The 20,844-nt window shown below is 44.3% G+C and overlaps 1 protein-coding gene across 2 annotated transcripts in view; it reads left to right on the top strand.

The window, feature by feature from the left end:
* Positions 1-20,844, top strand: part of SPAG16 (sperm associated antigen 16) — a 1,378,074-nt gene that overhangs the window by 558,911 nt on the left and 798,319 nt on the right. The gene's annotated exons all lie outside the window — the stretch shown is intronic.

Consider the following 20,844-nt stretch of genomic DNA (forward strand, 5'->3'; position numbering starts at 1 on the left):
AAAGGGTAGCTCTGTCTGTCAACACAGTGTCAATAGTATGGAGCAGATAATATGAAATAGGCCAGTACACCAGGAGACGTGGAAGGTGCCATAGGAGGGCAACAACCCAGCAGCAGGACCGCTTTCTCCTTTGTGCAATGATAAACAAGAGGAGCTGTGCCAGAGCCCAGAAAAATTACCTCCAGCAGGCCACTAACATCCATGTGCCTGCTCAAACTGTCAGTCCCTAATATGGTTACTGCCGCCACCATGTTTCACTGTAGGCACCATGCATTTTTCTTTATTCTCCTCACCCTTGCAACATCATACAGTTTTGAAGCCATCTGTTCCAAAAATATTTGCATTCTTTAATCACTCCAGAATATAGAATCCCAGAAGTCTTCATATTTTTCAGTATGGGCTCTGGCAAATTGTAGTCAGTCTTTTTTTCTGCATGGGCTTTAGGAGAGACTTCTTTTGTGGATTACACCATGCATGCCATTTTTCTGTAGTGCACACCGTATTGTGTCACATCAAACATTCCCCCGGCTACTGTTTTAGCTAGCTGCATTGAACTTGGATGTCGATTTCATTCAGTCCTTATCAGAATACGCTCCTGCTTAGGTGTTAACATCTGTGGTCAGCCAGGATGTCTCTTTCAGATGGTTACAGTTCCATCATTGTTACATTTTTGTATCATTTTTGCTGCAGTATTCTGACTGATAAGTAAAGCTTTGCTTTTCTTCTCGAAGTCTGAAAAGCCAGCCAGGGACCTGACTAGTTAGATGCGGTCCCCTGACGACTTCTCTTTTTCTCTTTCTTAATTATTAACACGTCTCTTCCTATGTACACGCCTTGAAGAGACCTGACAGTCAACTTGAGTGGGCAGGGAGAATCCAGCCAAGCACCACATGGGACTGCTGAGGTCTCTCACTATGGTCCCCAGTTGTTTTTTCAAACTATGTTTTCTCTAAAACTCTGCAGCCGCCATTCAATTGGATAATTGTTTTCTTCCATCCTTATGGGAACAGTTTGGGGAAGGCTCTTTTTGTTCCAACATTACCGTGCCCCAATGTACAAAACAAGGTCCATAAAGGGATGGAAGGATGAATGTAATGAATTTGACTAATCAATACAAAGCTTTGACCTCAATGTTTCATCGAATATCTATGTATGATTTCACACATGCTCTTATGGATGAATGGGCAAAAAGTCCCATAGACAAACTTCAAAATCAAAGCCTTCCCAAAAGAATGGAAATTGTTTTAGCTGCAATGGGGGACCAACTATATATTAATGCCTATGGACAGTATGGTGAATGGATGTCATTAAAGCTCCTGGAGGTGTAATGTGTCGGAGTACTAACACTTTTGACCATATAGTATATTTATTTTTATTTACATTAAAACATTGTAAAACGTTACATTATACAGTCATTAAGCTTTATTTACACAAAATAGAGCAATCCATATAGTTGTCTATTGCAGGGTTGTTAGCTTTTGCAGTCTAATACATGATTCATACCTATAAGTCTTGGAGCCAAATAACAACTATAAATTAACCTGCAGAACAAAACAGCTTGACTCATGTACTATAGAAGTATTGTACCAAAGAGATTCATCCAAGATATGACAGAAAGCTCATTACTGGAAGAAAGAATCAAAATGAGAGCAGTTACTGCTGTTTGTTATTCTTTATTCTCTATTACAATGTACATTGCTTTTTTTTTCATAGCCTGCATCCTATCCTCTCATTTTTTATGTAATCATTGTATAACTCATTCTTCAAGGTTTTTTTTAGCTCAAGATATAATGTGAAGACTGGAGAATAACTAAAATACATATGAATGACTTATATTCGTTGAGATATAACAGTGTAACAAACACCCTATCGAATGTTTTCAGCATGCATTAAGGGTACTTCTTCTAGGATGCTGCTTTTTTATGGCAGCACTTAGCACTTAACAAGAAGATTGTAGCTCCGTGCGCTGTTGAATTTCAGTGACAGACACTGACCGCAGTGGGCCCATTGGGAACATTGGGCCCACCAGAGGACTTGATTTTAACGGTTCACCTTTCATCTATATAAAACATTATTATTAAAGCCAATCGATAGTGAAGGAAGTGTCCAGCTCCAGGTATCCCATAAAAACAAACTTTATTGTAGATCATTAAAAGCATTTCATATTTTGCATATAGGTCACAAGCCCCCTAGGGGATAGTACACACTGGCAGACGCATTCCAGACCCTGCGGTCTTGCCACGTTGGGTGAGGGAGAAGCAAGGTGCACAACAACACAACAATAGAGAGAGGGAGGGAAAACCCATACACTAGTGAAGGGGGAAGTGGAGACCCCTAGGCAGATCTAACAACACCCTGTCTGCCCTAAACTTCCTTAAATAGGTTCCGCACCTTTCACCGAGCAGGATCCTAATCCATGCCTGACCCTAGGAATAGGCCCTGGATAGGGAGGGGATGGGAAGTGCACTAGTCAGCCCCCACTACAACAACAGACAGAGGTTGGATAAACAAGAGGATACACTTAGCTTGAGAAGACCACTGAGATATCACGCCAGCAATCCTCCAAGAAGTCACTAGCTGATTGCTAGTACTTCCAACCAGACAGAAGGAAATTGAGCTAACACCAGCATCTTGCTGAAGAGACTGAAGATATTTAAACGTTCAGCAAGGGTGTGTTAATTAGCTGCTGAAGGTGGAGGTAACTGTTGGTTCCTAGAGAGAGAAGGCTATCACTCCATAACAGAGATGCAAAAATCAAGGAAGTGCTTGTAGAGCTAATCACAATAGAGTTCTACAGTCGGATCTAGGATGACTGTCTGTCACACCTGACACACCCGTGACAGGTCTTTACTCTAAATACTGAAGACTAAAGAGCGCAGAGTCTGAAACGCGTCTGCCAGTGTGTACTATCCCCCAGGGGGCTTGTGTCTTATATGCTGATTATGAAATGCTTTTAATGACTTACAATAAAGTTAGTTTTGATGGGATACCTGGACCTCAATACTGCCTTCACTATCGATTGGATTTCCTGCTGCACTGCTGATTTTCCATGCTTCGGATCCTTCTCTACATTTGGGTGAGCTGACTACCCCCCTTACTTTTTTCACTATTATTAAAGGGATTTTTCAAACCAGGGCTAATTTATGTCAGGCATTGTATTTTACGACATTGCCAGCCATAAAAGATACATAATGTTAAAATTAGGCTCCACTTGCTGGTTTGATCAGTCATCACATGATCGCACATATCACATATGTGATTTGTTTACTTCCGATCAGAAGCCGATCAGCTTCTTTTCATGCTTCTCTGAATGTTCTTGCTAAAGCATTGAAATAAGCAGTAAGAGAAGATAGTCAGCATATCATCAAAAGTATGCAAATCGCATGTCAGTGATCACGTGACAACTGATCAAACCAGCAAGCAGAGGCAAATCCTAACAGTGAGTATATTACACACTTAAGATTCGGAATGCTACAGTGCCTGAAAAAGATTAGCCCTGGCCTGGAAAATCCCATTTAACGGTAATACAAAATTACACATTGGAGAGAGATGTGCAGTGCACAAGGGGTGTACAATTCCTCCGTATTCCCACTAAAAAATAAATATTCTTCAGAGTAGTTGGAGTCATGATGCATAGGCACAGTCACAGAAGTGCATACCTCCTACCTTTTTTATACAAAGAGAAGCATATGCATGGTTTTCTCCTACAATTCCCCTTACATGGCTCCCTTTGAGTATGAAGTCTCAAAAAATGTCCATCCACCCAACAGTAGGATACCCACCCAGTACATTCCCCCACACAAGCATGTATGATGACCCCAGAGTGAGCCCAGCAAAGTATGATTCTACAATAACAAAGTGTGATGACCCCACAGCTCTCTTAGGCTACGTTCACATTTGCGTTGTTGGGCGCAGCGTCGTTGACGCAACGCACAACGCATGTCAAACGCATACACAACGCAGTGTTTTTTGACGCATGCGTTGTCCTATACAATTGAAGATCCAAAACGCCCCCAAAAAAATACATTTAGTCAAAAGGCGCATGCGTCAAAAAACGTGGCTCAACGCAGGCAACTGCGCCCTATGCGTTTTTCATAGACACTAATGTGTTTTTTTGGCGCATTTGCGACGCAGGTGCGTTGCATGCGTTTTTCTTTGGAAATGTGACGCATCAAAACTGCAACCTGTAGCGTCGTCTGCGCCCTGTCTGGTGCGCCAAAAAAAGCATGCGTGATACAACGCATGACAACGCATACCGGCGCATGTCCATGTGCCCCCCATGTTAAAGATAGGGGCGCATGACGCATGCGTCGGTATGCGTCGACGACGCTGCACCCAACAACGCAAATGTGAACGTAGCCTAAGGCTGGTTTCACACTAGCGTACGGGAGGGCTTCGGATGGCATCGTACTTCCTCCCTTCTTCCTCCCTGAAACCACGCCTACGCTCCACCTACGCCTCCTTGCGTTCTGCGGTGCCCTGCGTACCAATCTTTACCATTGGGTGCGCAGGGACGTACACTGTATTGTTTTTTGGTTCAATTGAATTTATGACCGACAGCAGTAGAAATGATGCTCAATGTAACACCTAATGAAATAATTTTGTTTTGAACCTTAAATCCAAGCACATCATTCATCTGAAAAAGATCAATAAATGTCTGTTACTTATGAATAGCTGGAAGTTTTGTACATGGTTGCAGCCCACAAACCCTTGGAACAAGCATCATCTAAATAAAGCTGAGGCACATATCATCGCTCATGTAATTGCAAGAGACAGACAGGCCGTAGCACTGAGCACATAACTCTATGAATATTTGGCCTTTCATGTTTTTCCGCTTCCCTCGTGTCCTCGATATTATAAACTTTGCTACTCTTCAGAATTGGAGCCGGTTATTAATGTTTGCATTGCAAACCGACTTCCTCCATTGCTGAACAGCAGACAGCTGTTCATTTTATTGATAATTTAATCTTAATTTTCTCTGCAATCTGAAGCTGCACATTTCCAAAGTTCTCATACTATATGTTACTCCACTTGTCTGATCACCACAACGCCTACTGACATTAGCTTATATGGATTGCTTACTAGCGCTGCCAAATGCCAGCAAAATGTTCTTGCCTTTGCTGATTTTTCAGCAGTTTATTTACTTTGTAGTCTTTTTTTTTGTACTGGAGACTTTTTTTTTGCTTGGAGACCAACTTCAGATCTTGCTGATATTCTGTTGTTTATTTATTTTTTGTTTGGGGTAGGTTGTTCTAAATGGTAACAACCACACTGTTGATCCATTAGTATTGATTTACCTTTGTTTACACATTATCTTTTACATTTCTTTTTCTGTGAAGATGATGTTTGATGATTCTCTTGGACCAAAGCACAATTCTTTGGAAAGCAAATGGTTGCAGAGTGCTGTAGCCAAGCATTAGAAAAATGTGCTCTGTTCCGTTCTGTGATATCTTTCTACCTAGCTTATATATTTATTTATTTTACCCACCTGTATAGCGCCATTAATCCCACAGCTTTACAGGCATTATCATCACTGTCCCCATAGGGCTCACAATCTAGATTCCCTATCAGTATGTCTTTAGACTGTGGGAAGAAACCAGAGAACCTGGAGGAAACCCACGCACATACGAGAACAACATACAAACTCCTTGCAGATGTTGTCCTTGGTGGGATTTGAATGCAGGACTCCAGCATTTCAAAGCAACAGTGCTAACCACTGAGCCACCTTGCTGCCTGTGAGTTGTGTATAAGTTTATACTAACCCTAGGCAACACAGACAAATGAGCTTTGTCCTCAGGTTTATGTTGGGTGACATAAAGTAATGTAATGACTCCAGCACAGCATATACAAATGTTACATCTGTTTGTGCATACCCCTAGATCTAATCCTGGACAAATATGATTAGTATCCCTTTCGGCAAAGTCAAAATATGATGTCTCCATTTGAGATTGGAATATAAACAACTAGCACACTCCAATGAATTGTGATGCAAAAAGGGGGTTTGTTTAATGTACATACAGTAGTCACAAACGTTTCGGTCTGCACTGGACCTTCATCAGTGTGCTAAATGAGAGTCAACTTGCGGTGGATACCGCGTAGCGTCCGTTCTCCCTGCCCTCCCGCAAGTCGGACTGACCTGCTGCCCTATACTGGCATATATTTCCCAGTAAAGTTTATTATATGTGGATGCAAATTTAGTAATCACCACCGGGGTCCTACCAAGTGTATCACTACATTTAGCACACTGATGAAGGTCCAGTGCTGACCGAAACGTTTGTGACTACTGTATGCACATTAAACAAACCCCCTTTTTGCATCCCAATTCATTGGAGTGTGCTAGTTGTTTATATTCCACATATTAAGGTTTGGGAACCTATTACTGTGCACCTCCCCTTCTAGGCTGTGCTGAACATTTTCTATACCACTCCATTTGAGATTGAGTCTTATTTATCAGAGTGGAAAACCACTAGAGTGGGAAAAAAAATATTGAATTTTGAACTAATTATGCTCAGTAGTTGACAATTCATGGACGATTCAATGAGTACTGTGAAATACTGGAATCTGACTGCTGGACTGGCAACGTGTGGTCGCGCTCATCTACACCCAGCTATGTCAGCTCAGTATCAGCATCTGCTTTAGCTGATCACTGTGCATTCAGAAAGGGTGCTGTCCAAAGGAGACGAGCCCTTTAACTTGGGCAGCAAGGTGGCTCATTGGTTAGCACACTTACCTTGCAGAGCTGGGGTCCTGGGTTCTCATCAATGACAACATCTGCAAGGCGTTTCTATGTTCTCCCCGTGTTTGCGTGGATTACCTCTGGGTTCTCCCACAATCCAAAGACATACTGATAGAGAGTTTAGATTGGGGACCCCAATGCAGAGGATGATGATGATGACATCTGTAAAGCGCTGCATAATATGATGGTGCCATATAAGTAAGAATAATAAATACATTTAGGAACACAACAGATCAAAATATACAATTATATTCATGAATGGGAAAAATTAACATTTGGTGTTAATTTAATCTCTTGATTTTTTTTTAGATCTAATGAGTATTCACAGAATCAGACTTCTTTTAAATATTTAAAGGAAACCTGTCAACTAAAAAAAAAACGAGTTTTTATCTGCAGACATAGAGGAAATTTCCAGGTAAATGCCATTTTAAAACTGTTGGGCTGGATCAGTATCTACAGGGAGAATATTAAATTTTATTCTCCCTGCAGCCACTCGCTTCCAGTCATCAGGGCAGTGCAGATGGGTATAATAGTCATCTGTCACTACACACTGTGCAATTTTATCGCCCCCCCCTAAAGCCTTACGGGAACCTGTCACCTTTTTCTCATTTTTCCGGATACATCGGAGGCTTATCTACAGCATTACAGAATGCTGTAGATAAGCACCTGATGCCGGTGGGCTTAGCTCACCTTCGATTTTGGGGGTGACAGGTTCCCTTTAACTGACAGCCTGCTTTGTACACACATGCCACGTTGCAGAATGTCAGTTAAAGGGGTTGTCCACTACAAGGACAACCACTTCTCATTCCCCACTTATATTCCCTTCTAGTGGTGGCGCTGTTCCCGCGGTGTTAGCACTCGTGTTCCAGGGGCACTCGTGTGGCTGTTAGGCTATGTGAGCCTGGCTCTGGCATCAATGTCCCCGCTTTCTGACAAATCGAAAATCAAGAGGAAGTCAGAGAGCAGCCACAGCTCTGACTTCCTCTTCATGTTCGATTTGTCTGGAGGTGGGGAAAGTGATACCAGCGATGGATGGGCGCCAGGCTCACGTAAAATAATCAAACAAGAGCCCCAGGAACGCAAGTGCAGACAACCTAGTCCACAAACTGACAGCCGGCTTACAATGCGTCTGTCAGTCATGGCCATTGAGTGCTTACAGCTGCCAATCTCAATACTGACTGTAATTGCACCGAGCACGCCAGCATGACTGAAAGCCGGCAGCTCCCAGGAGGAATAAAGTTCATTTTCTCCCAGGTGCCGTACTTTCAATAGTCCATTTGGGCACCTTTATTACTATATCAACAAGAGGATTAACTCTATATCTGCAGGTTAATAGTGTTATTGGACCCAACTTGTTTCCATTTAAACCTATTGGTGTTTAATTGCAAAGATTCCTATGAAATTGCGACCCAATTGATAGGCTATTATGGGTTTATTATTATACCTTCATGTAGTAAGTAACTTCTGGATGCATCTGATGTATACCAAGATATTAAGGGTTGAAATAATTTTTTTCTAGTTTTGTGAAGACTCTGGCAGGATATATAAACCAGCATTAGTTACTAAGCCTCTCAGGGCTGATTTTAAACAAAGTGGGGCCCTGGGCAAAAGTTTAAAGTGTGGCCCCAAATTCTAACATATTGCACCATCACACAACATTTTGGTTGTATTTACATGCGCTGAGCTAAGGCCGTTAAATGAACGTGATCGACAAAAAGTCGTTTGACACTTGTTCCTGAGTTTCTTTACACCGACTGAGGAAGAATGATAGGGACAGATAGCCTGCGATACAGTATAATGCAGGTCCCATATAGTACATATAGTATAATGCACTCCCCATGGTCCTTTATAGAGTATACTGCAGACCCCCCTCAGAGTATACTGTAGCCCTCCTCATAGAGTATAATGCAGCCCCCTCATAGAGTATAATGCAGCCCCCCACACACACAGTATAATGCAGCCTCCTCATAGAGTATAATGCAGCCCCACACACACACAGTATAATGTAGCCCCCTCATAGTATAATGTAGCCCCACACTCACAAACAGTATAATGTAGTCTCCCTCATAGAGTATAATACAGCCCCATACACACCGTATAATGTAGCCCCCAATAGTATAATGCAACCAACTTAGAGTATAATGCAGCCACCTCATAGAGTGTAATGCAGCCCACTCAAAGAGTATAATGCAGCCCCCCATGCATAGTATAATGCATACACATACATACATACACACAATATAATGCATACACACACATACACACAGTATAATGCATATGCATAAATACACATAGTATAATGCATACACATATACACACACAGTAGAATACATACACATATGCAATACTCACCTCTCCTCCTCGTTCCCACCCACTGCTCCTATCTCATCAGCCCCACTGCTGGCACAGCGTGGCGCACAATGAAGTGACATCATCACACCCCTATTGAGTCACAAGCAGAGGGGGAATGATGGGAGAGGGAGTGTCATCTGAGGCTCTCTTCTCCATCACTGCCTTCACCTGTATTGGCATCTATGATGCCGATAACTTAAATATACAATGTGGGAGAAGGTGATGCCTGGCCCCTCTTACTCACAGGCCCCACAGCAGCCGTTGGCTGGGGGCCCCTGGGGGAGCAGAAGCCCTAGGCAGCTGCCTCATCTGCCTGCCCCTAATGCCGGCCCTGAAGCCTCATGTTAAATGGAAAGCTTACAGAAAATTAGTAATGTGCAGGGTTATGCTAGTGACCCACTCTTACATCCGATAAGAGTAAAATGTGATTTTTTTTATTGTTCTGTATTGATTCTTATGTTACACTAGATGGAGGCCCGATGCTATTGCATCAGGAGGGCGGTAATGTCTTGATTGGGTCAGTCATGCGGCGCTGTTGTTGTCTAATGGTATCCTGTGATAAATGACTTTTGTATCAGGGGACTCATGTGCTTGACGCCTACGCTTATATGCATTGTTTTTGTCCCAACGATGTTGTTGCACTTCAAGAGTCTCATTTGCCCTTTGGTGTCTTCCACATTGCGCCTTTGCTGCTTTCCTTTAATTGTCATTGGCGTACTTTTTAGGAGGAGCTATGTTGGCATTGATATTTGCTTTTTAAAGGGGTTTTCTCATGAACAAAAGTTCACTTTAAACATTTTCTGTGCCTGACCGTGTACTGAACATACCATAGCTCCTGCGCAGGGGAGAAAGCAAAAGACAATACTGACATTACAGCAGGAAATTGCAGAGGATACATTTTATGAGGTAAAATAGTTTTTAAAAACAGTCAGTGAAATATTTTACCTCACAAAATGAATCCGCTGTGATCCCCTGCTGTAATGTCAGTATTGTCTTTTGCTTCCTCCCCTGCTCAGGAGATGTGGTATGCTCCGTACACAGTCAGACACAATTTTTAAAATGAATTTTCGTTCGTGGGAAAACCCCTTTAATGTGATGGGCTTCTTCTGCCTGTAGACACGTCGCGCATCTGCTGCCTGGATCAGCCAAATGATTCACTGCACCTGCACATAATTCACGCAGGCGCAGTAAATCAGACCGCTTGGGTCAGTGATGGCGGTCAGTGAACTTCCTCCGCTTGGAATTCTGGGATACGGTGACATCTGGACAGAACAGGAAATGAAAACATTACAAGTCAATTATATAAATAGATTCTTTTTTTACATTAAAGACTGATTGTTTCATTTATTTTATTATTTATTGTTTGGCTTGTCTATAGAACAATATATTTTTTTTACTTTAGTTGAGAAAACAGACCGTGAACTTCTAGGTCAGAAGTTTTTCTTCTGCAGCTTGACAACCATCTAGTCATCAAAATTTCATGTGGAGGCACAAGCTGCTTAGTACATTTTTTCCTCTGTGAATTTCAGAATAAAGCTTTGGAGAAGTGTTACAGACACTGTAAATGCTTGAAAACCAGTGAAATATGACAGTTTTAAGTATTCTTTTATTTATAGATAAAATTATTGTGCAGCTCACTCTTGACCCTTCTTATAAATTATACTATACAGCCATCTGGAATATGCGAGCCTTTGGATACACCATTTAAGAGCTCTACTCATCTATTTTCCCTTGATGTAGTTCAAATATGTTCTATTAATCCATGTAAAAGTATAGTACCAGCAAAACTTAGTGTTTTGTTTAGCTCAGAAAAATGTTAAGTTTCTGTTCTGATCTCTTACAGTGAAGGCTTTCACATTGTGTTCTATGTCCCCTTCTGAGCATACGTCCCAAATCCCCTGCAAATTGAGGTCTGGACGCATGCGCCGAGGGGGGGCCATAGAATGTAATAGTGATGGCAGAGCGAACATTCATTTTGCCATGCACTTTTTTCGGGAGTGTATGCCTACAGGAGGCGGGCACTCAGACGTACTAGACTGCATCCGTGTGAATTTTACCATCCAAGAGAAACGGACTGATTATTTTCTCATGTGTCATCCTAGTTGCATCAGTTTTTTTTCTCATCCCTTTTTTTTTCACAGAAGCAAGTACTGTAGACATGTGTGAACTTTTTTATCCATCGACTCGTAAAGGTTTTGTTCACTACTAGGACAACCCCTTCTTGATCTAAATGTTTGGTGCCAATAAAATAATATAGTGTACACTCCCCTCCCGTGGTCTGTTCCAGAGGTGTCGACTCTCTCATTCCTGGGACTCCTGTGCTGTTGTTATGACACGTGAACCCGGCGCCCAATCAGAGCTGACGTCACCGTCTCTGCCTTCGGACAAATCGAACATCAAGAGGAAGTGAGAGAGCAGCCACAACCTTGACTTCCTCTTGATGTTCGAGTTGTCCAAAGGTGGGACAAATGACGTCACCTCTGATCGGGCACCGGGTTCATGTGTCATAACAACAGCACAAAAGTCCCAGCAATACGAGTGTTGACACCTCTGGAACGGCGCCGGCACGGGAGGTGAGCTTTTTTATTTTATCGAGGCCAAATGTGGGGTATGAGAAGGGGTTGTCCAGTAAGTGGACACCGTTGTTAATGTATCAGCTTAAGGCATTCTCCACTACTCAATCGCCATGTTGCCCCCCTTATAAAATTGTAGCAGCAGTTCTCACCTTCAGTGCAGGCACCGTTCCAGCGGTGTTGATGCCTGCTCTCCCGCGGCTTGCTTGACATTATGTTATGCGAGCCCTGCAGCCAGTCAATGGTCACTTCACTCTATTCTCCTTAGTACACAAGTAAGATATCCGGAAGAAGAGAGAGAGCAGCCACAGCTCTCAATTCCTCCGGATGCCAGTTATGAAGGAGGTGAGAGTGATTGGCTGATTGGCTGCAGGGCTCAGGTGCCATAAGAATGTTGCATGAGCCCTTTGGAGAGCCAATGCCAACACCGATGGAATGGTTCCCACACTGGAAGTGAGTATATGACCAGTTTCACACATTCAGTATTTGGTCAGTATTTTACATCAATATTTGTAAGCTAAAATCAGGAGTGGGACAATCAGAGGAGATGTATAATAGAAACACGTCACCACTTCTGTATTTATCACCCACTCCTACTGATGTAAAATACTGACCACATACTGAATGTGTGAACGTGGCCTAACAGTTATTGTTTTGTAAGGGGGGAGCATAGTGATTGAGAAGTGCTTGTCTGAATAGTGGACAACTTCTTTACAAATGGATGAAATTTGAATGGAAAACTGAAATACCAAATCTGTCTAACTTGTTTTATCCCAGTCTTTTGGCTCCCAAAGACTTTAAAGGGAGCCTGTCACCCCCCCCCCCAGACGTTTATAACTAATAGACCAACTTGTGCAGCACTAATGCTGCATTCTGTCAAGGTGGAGCTTTTATTTGGGGTCCCTTCCACCGCTGAAAGAATAGTTTATATAGTTTGCCCTCCATACCTGTAGTTTGTCTGGGGGGATGTCTTTCCTCCCAGGATACAAACACCTCCCAGCGATCAGTTATTTCCTCCTTTCCCCTGGGCGCCGCCTCCTCACCGTTCAGTTATGTCCCCGACACCTGCGCTGTAATTTTTTTTCTCGGGCATGCGCAGTTAGCGCTGCCCTTCCACTGACATCACATGATGTCTTCATTCTCATGCCTGCGTGTACACGCGGCCCGAGATCCTGCTCTGCAGTCTCTTTTGATTTATTCACACTGCGGGGCTGGGAATCTTGGGCCGTGCGTACACGCAGGCGTGAGAATGAAGACATCATGTGATGTCAGTGGAAGGGCAGCGCTAACTACGCATGCCCGAGAAAAAAAATTACAGCGCAGGTGTCGGGGACATAACTGAACGGTGAGGAGGCGGCGCCCAGGGGAAAGGAGGAAATAACTGATGGCTGGGAGGCGTTTGTGTCCTGGGAGGAAAGACATCCCCCCTGACAAGCTACAGGTATGGAGGGCAAATTATAAAAACGATTCTTTCAGCGGTGGAAGGGACCCCAAATAAAAGAGCCACCTTGACAGAATGCAGCATTAGTGCTGCACAAGTGGCTCTTTTAGTTACAAACGCCTAGGGGGGTGACAGGTTCCCTTTAAGGGATGCAGCTGATCCACAAAATCTAATGAGATTAGGAAGTACTCTGAGTCTGACATGCCAGAGATACGCACCCATTTTTAAAACTGATGTGTGTATGGCTCAATAAAATGCTATGGGTCTGTGTGCTGCCTGAGAAAATAAACAGGACTAGAACGTGTTGGACGCATGTGTGAATGACGCCTAAGTATCAGGAGCGTGGACTTTTTTTGCATCCAAGTGAAAAGAGTGCTATACTGATGCTACAAATTGACCTAAGAATAGATGTGAATTAGATATAGAATACTTCCAAATTATTTTTACATTTTTTCATGCTTGAAAAAACAAAACCCCAACTGCTGACAGAGGCCTTAGCGCTACAGAAAGGTTTGTACTTTAGACTATCTAGATATTTGTAATACAGAGCCGCTGCTCTAATACTATGAAAACACTATTATTACACTGCGGAGTGTCGGCCTCCTTTCCCTTTGCCGTATATGTTGCTCTTAGCAATAACTTGATTTCATCTGGCATTTTCTCGCTCGGTCTGGCATTACTGCATGGTCCCTGCTGACACCACTTCATTCTCACACATAAAGCTTTCAGACCTATAGACCAGCACAATGGTGTGCTCATCATAATCTAGCACCCTTTCACATTGCTATGACATTATCTCTGTAGGTCTGCTGGGTGACAGCAGAAGCAGATATTGCTATTCATTTTAGAGACATGACTGCAAGTGGATAAAGTTATCAGTGTAAACTTCATATAAAAAATCAAGCAACTATGTGGCTTTACTTTTATCATCACTTATGGACCTGTTTCACATATTTGTACTGTGATATATATATATATATATATATATATATATATATATATATATATATATATATATATATATATATTGTAGCATAGCGCCTACTAAGTGTCTTGGGGGACACTCGCTTGGCACGGGATTAATGCACTCAGGCACGGTTTTCTATCAAAAACACAGTCTCTTAGGTTTATTTCGCACAACATAAACCACATCCACAGGAACTTAGTAACAGCTTGAACAGTATCTGGACATATTCAACTTTACCACCGTTCGTCTCTGACCCCGGTAAGCATTACACACGGTTTTCAGACCCCCCTTGGCCTCAGAGCTGCCCCAGACACAATGTCTCTCTCTTCCTTTCACTCTGACCGCGGTCAGTACAACACGGTTCCTTCCCGTTACCTGTGGGTGCTGCACAGGTTCTCGGATACTTCTCTTCCTTAGAGGCATCCTGCAGACATTCACACTCTGTCTTTCCTTTTCTCTGACCCCGGTCAGTACAACATGAATCTCCATTCGTTACCTGCCATTGCCGCACAGGTTCTCGGATACCTCTCTTCACAAGAGGCATCCTTCCGACATTCTCACTCTGACCCCGGTCAGTACAACACGAATGTCCATCCGTTCCACAGCCTGGTCTGTGCGAGGTCCAGAGCCCCTGCCATGTGCTCTTCAGGGAGCCGACACTCCCAACACATGCGGCTCTCTCCAGGACCTTCCAGCACAGACCATTCAGATCCACACTCAGAGCCCATGTGACCAAACCTCAGTCACATTATATGCTACCAACCACTCCCAGAGGCTGGAGTGTGGATGTGTGGCTAGTTTGTCCCACCCATCTCACACAACTAGCCTAGTAAGTCTCCCTTACCACTATACAAACTCTTGAGGGACTACAGGTCCCAGGACAACAACATTGCATCAGACTTACCATGCAGACTTCCTCTGCGACACATATCGGCCATTCACAACAATGCCAGTCACTGTTTTACCTCCATTATCACAACAGATATGCCTCCATGCATATCCCAAGGAGCACACGCAGCATCCCCTAGCTGCCACAGGGGTCACTACACCACAATATATATATATCTATATATATACTGTAATTGTCTAAGGGTTTCTCTGTCTGTCTGTCTGTCCTGGAAATCCCGCATCACTGATTGGTCGAGGCCGCCAGGCCTCGACCAATCAGCGACAGGCACAGCATGGCAACGATTATGTCATAAAGGTTGCCTCGACCAATCAGCGACAGGCACAGTCTGCCGCAAATTCTGGAATCATCATTGTCCATATACTACGGGGACATGCATATTCTAGAATACCCGATGCGTTAGAATCGGGCCACAATCTAGTATATATATATATGTATATATATATATATATATATATATATATATATATATATAATGGCAACCATTATGACATCTACGTCGATACTGTGCCCGTCGCTGATTGGTCGGGGCGAATTCGCGGCAGACTGTGCACATCGCTGATTGGTCGAGGCAACCTTTATGACATCGTCGCCATGCTGTACCCGTCGCTGATTGGTCGAGGCCTGGCGGCCTCGACCAATCAGTGACGCGGGATTTCCAGGACAGACAGACAGACAGAAAAACCCTTAGACAATTATATGTATAGATATAGCCCATTCCAGCCTACAGAAAAAAAGCATTTCTGTAGCAACATAATACGACAAGACCACAAGGATTCATCCAGCAGAAGACATCTACTTCTCATGGGTAAATTTGCAAGTAACCTCTAGCTTATTGATATCACTAATCCCTTGTAGTGTTCCCAGCAGGAACACGCCTCCAACTGGTAACACCCAGTTGTCAATTTATTCATTTATTTTTAGGAACCATAAGGCTGTTTTCCCATGACGATTTTTTGGTGCGTTTTTGATGCTGCATATTTTTGCTGTGTCAAAAATGCAGTGTGTTACAGTTCCAGCAAAGTAGATGGGATTCAAGGCTGGCATCATCACCCGGGCAAGTGATGTTTCAGTTCAGAGGGTGCGATGATGTCACGCCTGTGCGCCTTCTGCCTGAACAGTCACAGTGCAGAGAGCCAGTAGACGGCGACACTGAGGAGTCCGGAGCAGAGCAGCAGCCAGCGACGAGAGGTGAGTATTTCACTTTTTTTATGTTTGAAGCATTATATGGGCCCCATCATATACTGGAGCATCATATGGGGCCCATTATATATGGAGCAATATATGGGCCCCATCATATATTTGAGCATCATATGGGGCCTATTATATATGGAGCAGTATATGAGGCCCATTATATATGGAGCAATATATGGGCCCCATCATATATTGGAGCATCATATGGGGCCCATTATATATGGAGCATTTTATGGGGCCATTCTTTATGAAGCATTATATGGGCCCCATCATATACTGGAGTATCATATGGGGCTCATTATATATGGAGCAATATATGGGGCCATTCTGTATGGAGCATTATATGGGACCCATCATATACTGGAGCATTTTGGGGGCCCATTACAGTGGGAGAAATAAGTATTTGATCCCTTGATGATTTTGTAAGTTTGCCCACTGACAAAGACATAAACAGTCTATAATTTTAAGGGTAGGTTAATTTTAACATTGAGAGATAGAATATCAAAAATAAAATCCTGAAAATCACATTGTATAAATTATGTAAATATATTTGCATTTTGCAGTGAGAAATAAGTATTGTGATCAAAATTGGAAATGTCTTTAATACTTTCCACTGACCACTTGGTCCAAGGAAAAAATTTGACGTGTGCACAGCCCTATGGAATATCATAGGTACAAGTGTTATCCGTGAGAACTACAGGACTGTGGAGACCTGGGTGTCGTAACCAGTGCTTTCCCCCCTCCCATCAATCCCGTAATGAAACACACACAGTCCTAGGTGGATTGAACAGGTCGGTCACAGTTTATTAATTAAATAAGCTGAGAAGGGCAATTACATGTCGTAACGGCCGCTCGCGCCGAGCTCCTGTCCGTGATCGACAGGGGAATTGGACCAACGAGCGACTACGACCTTTGCCCTCCTCCGCTTCTTCCGCTGTGACTTAATAAAGGTTACCAGAGTTAGTTATATCACGTACAAATATAATTTTTTTTTTTTTTCTTTTTTTTATAAAAGTAAAATATTACAATAGCATTTACCGATTTACATCATCCCGCAGGTTAGTCTCATCTTTAGCCTTTAAAAAGGGAGGGCGGGTGGGACAATGCTTCCAGGTGTCCGCCGGGAGGAAAAGAGAAAGTTCCCGGCCGGACACCTGGATTTAACCCCTGTAGGAGTGGCCGTAGGACCCCTCCCCTCCAGTGCCCACTGGCCGGCCGGGGGTCTTCCAATTAGTGCATCACTAAAGGGGAGTGATGCCAGGGGGGGGATCTGGCACTGACAACCTTTCTGTTCTGCTCTATCTAGGTGCTCCCCAGTCAGAGACGCGCACCTTATACAGTACCGCGTCTGCCAGACTGTGGAGACCTGGGTGTCGTAACCAGTGCTTTCCCCCCTCCCATCAATCCCGTAATGAAACACACACAGTCCTAGGTGGGTTGAACAGGTCGGTCACAGTTTATTAATTAAATAAGCTGAGAAGGGCAATTACATGTCGTAACGGCCGCTCGCGCCGAGCTCCTGTCCGTGATCGACAGGGGAATTGGACCAACGAGCGACTACGACCTTTGCCCTCCTCCGCTTCTTCCGCCATGGAGGATCCCGTGTATTACCTACGCGGGACTCCGACCCCACCCAACACTTTTAGGGCCTGTTCAACCCCATCCTGTAAACCAGACAGAAAAATATCGAGGCCAATGTCCGTTAGGTGAACTCCGTCCGGTCTTAATTGTGGCGTGTTTTTCTTTTGTAGGTATTGGTGATGAATCGCGATACCGCCTCTTCCTCTCACATAATTTCCGATCCGAGCGTTGAATTTCACCCTTGTCCGCTCTATGGCTCTCTTATCTCTTGCACCACGCCATTCGGCCCGTGGTGTTATATCCGACCACACCAGAATCATGTTCCTGAACAGACAGCTGAACCGTTCCGTATCCGTTGTCACCCATTTGTACAATTCGGCCACCTTTTGTTTGCCCAGGTCATTGCCGCCCACGTGTAACACCAATATCACCGGGCGTTCCGCCATCCTTGCTATGCCCACCATCTCCTTGAACACCTGGTTCCACCGGAGGCCTCTGATACCCCTCCAGTTAACTGTTATTCCCGGGATGTAGAGATTTGTTCCTCCTGGCCGCAATTTGGCCCTCTTTTCGGCCCAGTGTACGTAGGAATCTCCTACCACCCAAACTTCAACCCCTGTAAGAGACAACACATGTTAATTAAGCAAGTCGGGTCTTATGTATCTAGCGAAGCATGCGGACTTCCAACGACCCATTCTCTGAACTTCGGCCTCCGGCACTCCCGCCCTAGCTGCCTCTGTGGCCGCCCCTATCCGGAAAGAATGTGTTCCGTACTCCTTTGGATTTGCACCGGTTTTTTCCAAGCATAGCTTGAACATTGCCTGGAATTGGTACTTGGTCAGAGGGGACCCGTCTGTATGAGTGAAGAAAAATCTACCAGCGTGTCTTATCACGGCGTATGTTTTAACCATTTTTAGTGGGCAAGCTGGGCCCTCTGTAGAGTTAACCAGGACCCATGTGCCCCTACCGGTGGGATCGCATTTGGATTTTCTAACCCTGATGCGCAGGGCGTCGCTGCATATAACTATGTCCTCGTTAATTAGGCCTCCTTCCACCGCGTTTTTTGACCGCGGTAACAATTCGCTAATACGCAGTGCTCCGAAAAAGACGGTCGCAAAAGCTGCTGATATGAGGGCCGCCTCATATTGCGATGAGCAGACTGACGGGGATATCGCAATCAGGTCCTGCAATAGTCTCAGAGAAATGGGGCGGCGACATTCTTGGCTTGGCTGTAGCCTTTTCCAACCTTTTATGGCTTGTCTTATACAGAAGGATTTAGTAACGTCTACCCATCCCAATAATTGAAAGAAAAATGCTAGCCCCGATAATTTCCGTTGTGCCGTGGTGCCCGACGCCCCGCCTTCCCTCATCCGTAATAGGAAATCAGTTGTCACTGCGCTTCGCGCTCCGTCGCTTTTGTTGACTGGCCTACCCTGAATTAGTGAGCACCACTCCTCCCAAGCCTTACCATACACCTGCCAGGTAGCTGGCGAAACGGAGGCCCGGATTAAGGGCATCAATGATTGGCCACTGTGTCCCACAGGGACAGTGGACACAGAATACCCCGGGTTTGCACGTTGGGCTGCTGGATTCTGAAAGCCTGCCAATTGGAAAATAATAGAGGGTTAATGATATCATCATCTACTTCCGCCACCACAGTGGCTCTACACCAAATATTGTTTTCAAGGCAAATCAGCGCTAGCCGGCGCAAGAGAGCGAGTATGGGCAGGGATGAAGAAGACATGTGATTTAAACTCTTTGCCGTTTTCGTATTTTTTGTTTGGAAACGAATGTTCGAGTTCCTCAACTGAACGGCCCATATCTCCAATGCTGCTACCACCGCAAACAATTCCCATAGGGCCGGGTCTTGCCCCCATTTTGTTGTCGTCCATCTCTCTGGCCAACCCGATTTGCACCATTGGTTTTTATAAATTGCTGCAAATCCCTCTTTTTTGTTCCACCCTACAGTCAGCCCTAAATCCTTGCTTGCGATCTCTCTTGCCATAACGCACGTGTGACCGTTGTACGATTGCAGGAACGTTTGCCATACTAGCAGATCTGCTTTTAGTGAACGGGTGAGCCTAATTCTATGGCCGGGCTGAGAAGCGCCTTTTGTTGCCAAGGATAGTCTGCGCGAGAATGCTCTGCCGACCGGCATTACGCGACAAGCGAACGTTAGTAGGCCCAGTAATGCCTGCATTTGCTGGAGGGTTAACTTATTAACCACGCGGAAGCCTTTCAACATTTGTAGGGTTTTTAGTATTTTATCCTTTGGTAATCGGAAAACCATTGAAGTGGTATCTATTTCGATGCCCAAGAACGGCAATACATTACATGGTCCCTCCGTTTTTTCCGGTGACAATGGCACGCCGAATTCGAGTGAGATATATTTGAATTTTTCAAGTAGCTCGGAGCAGAGTTTAGAGTTTCTGGGGCCGACGAACAGGAAATCATCGAGGTAGTGAATTAGGGATTTACTGCCCGTTTCGTACCGAACTACCCAATCTAGGAATGTGCTGAATAGCTCAAAATAGTGACAAGAGATGGAACATCCCATCGGGAGACACATGTCGAAGTAATACAGCTGGTCCACTTTGCAGCCCAGAAGGTGGAAACATTCGGGGTGCACGGGTAGTAAACGGAATGCCGATTCAATGTCGGATTTGGCTAGCAGGGCGCCGGGTCCGGCTGCCCGGACTAATTCTACCGCTTTATCGAAAGACGCATACGAGACGGAAGCTTCTTCTGGGGAAATTGCGTCGTTAACCGAATCGCCTTTTGGGTGAGATAAATGATGGATTAGGCGGTATTTACCGGGTTCCTTTTTTGGTATAATGCCTAGCGGTGATATTTTAATGTTTTTGAAGGGGAGCGCCTTGAAGGGGCCTGCTATCCTACCCAATTCTACCTCCTTTTCGATTTTTTGTCTAAGTATTTCGGGAAATTCGCGAGCCGATTTTAGGTTATCGGATAGGGTTGGCGTTTTTGTTAGCCTAAAGGGAATAAAGAACCCGTCGGAGAATCCTGCCTGCAGCTGCTGAGCTGCTTCCTTATTGGGGTAGAGCTTTAGCCAGGGGGCCATCGCGGTTACGC

This window comes from Ranitomeya variabilis, chromosome 7 (genome assembly GCF_051348905.1).
Source record: "Ranitomeya variabilis isolate aRanVar5 chromosome 7, aRanVar5.hap1, whole genome shotgun sequence".
NCBI classification, from domain to species: domain Eukaryota; kingdom Metazoa; phylum Chordata; class Amphibia; order Anura; family Dendrobatidae; genus Ranitomeya; species Ranitomeya variabilis.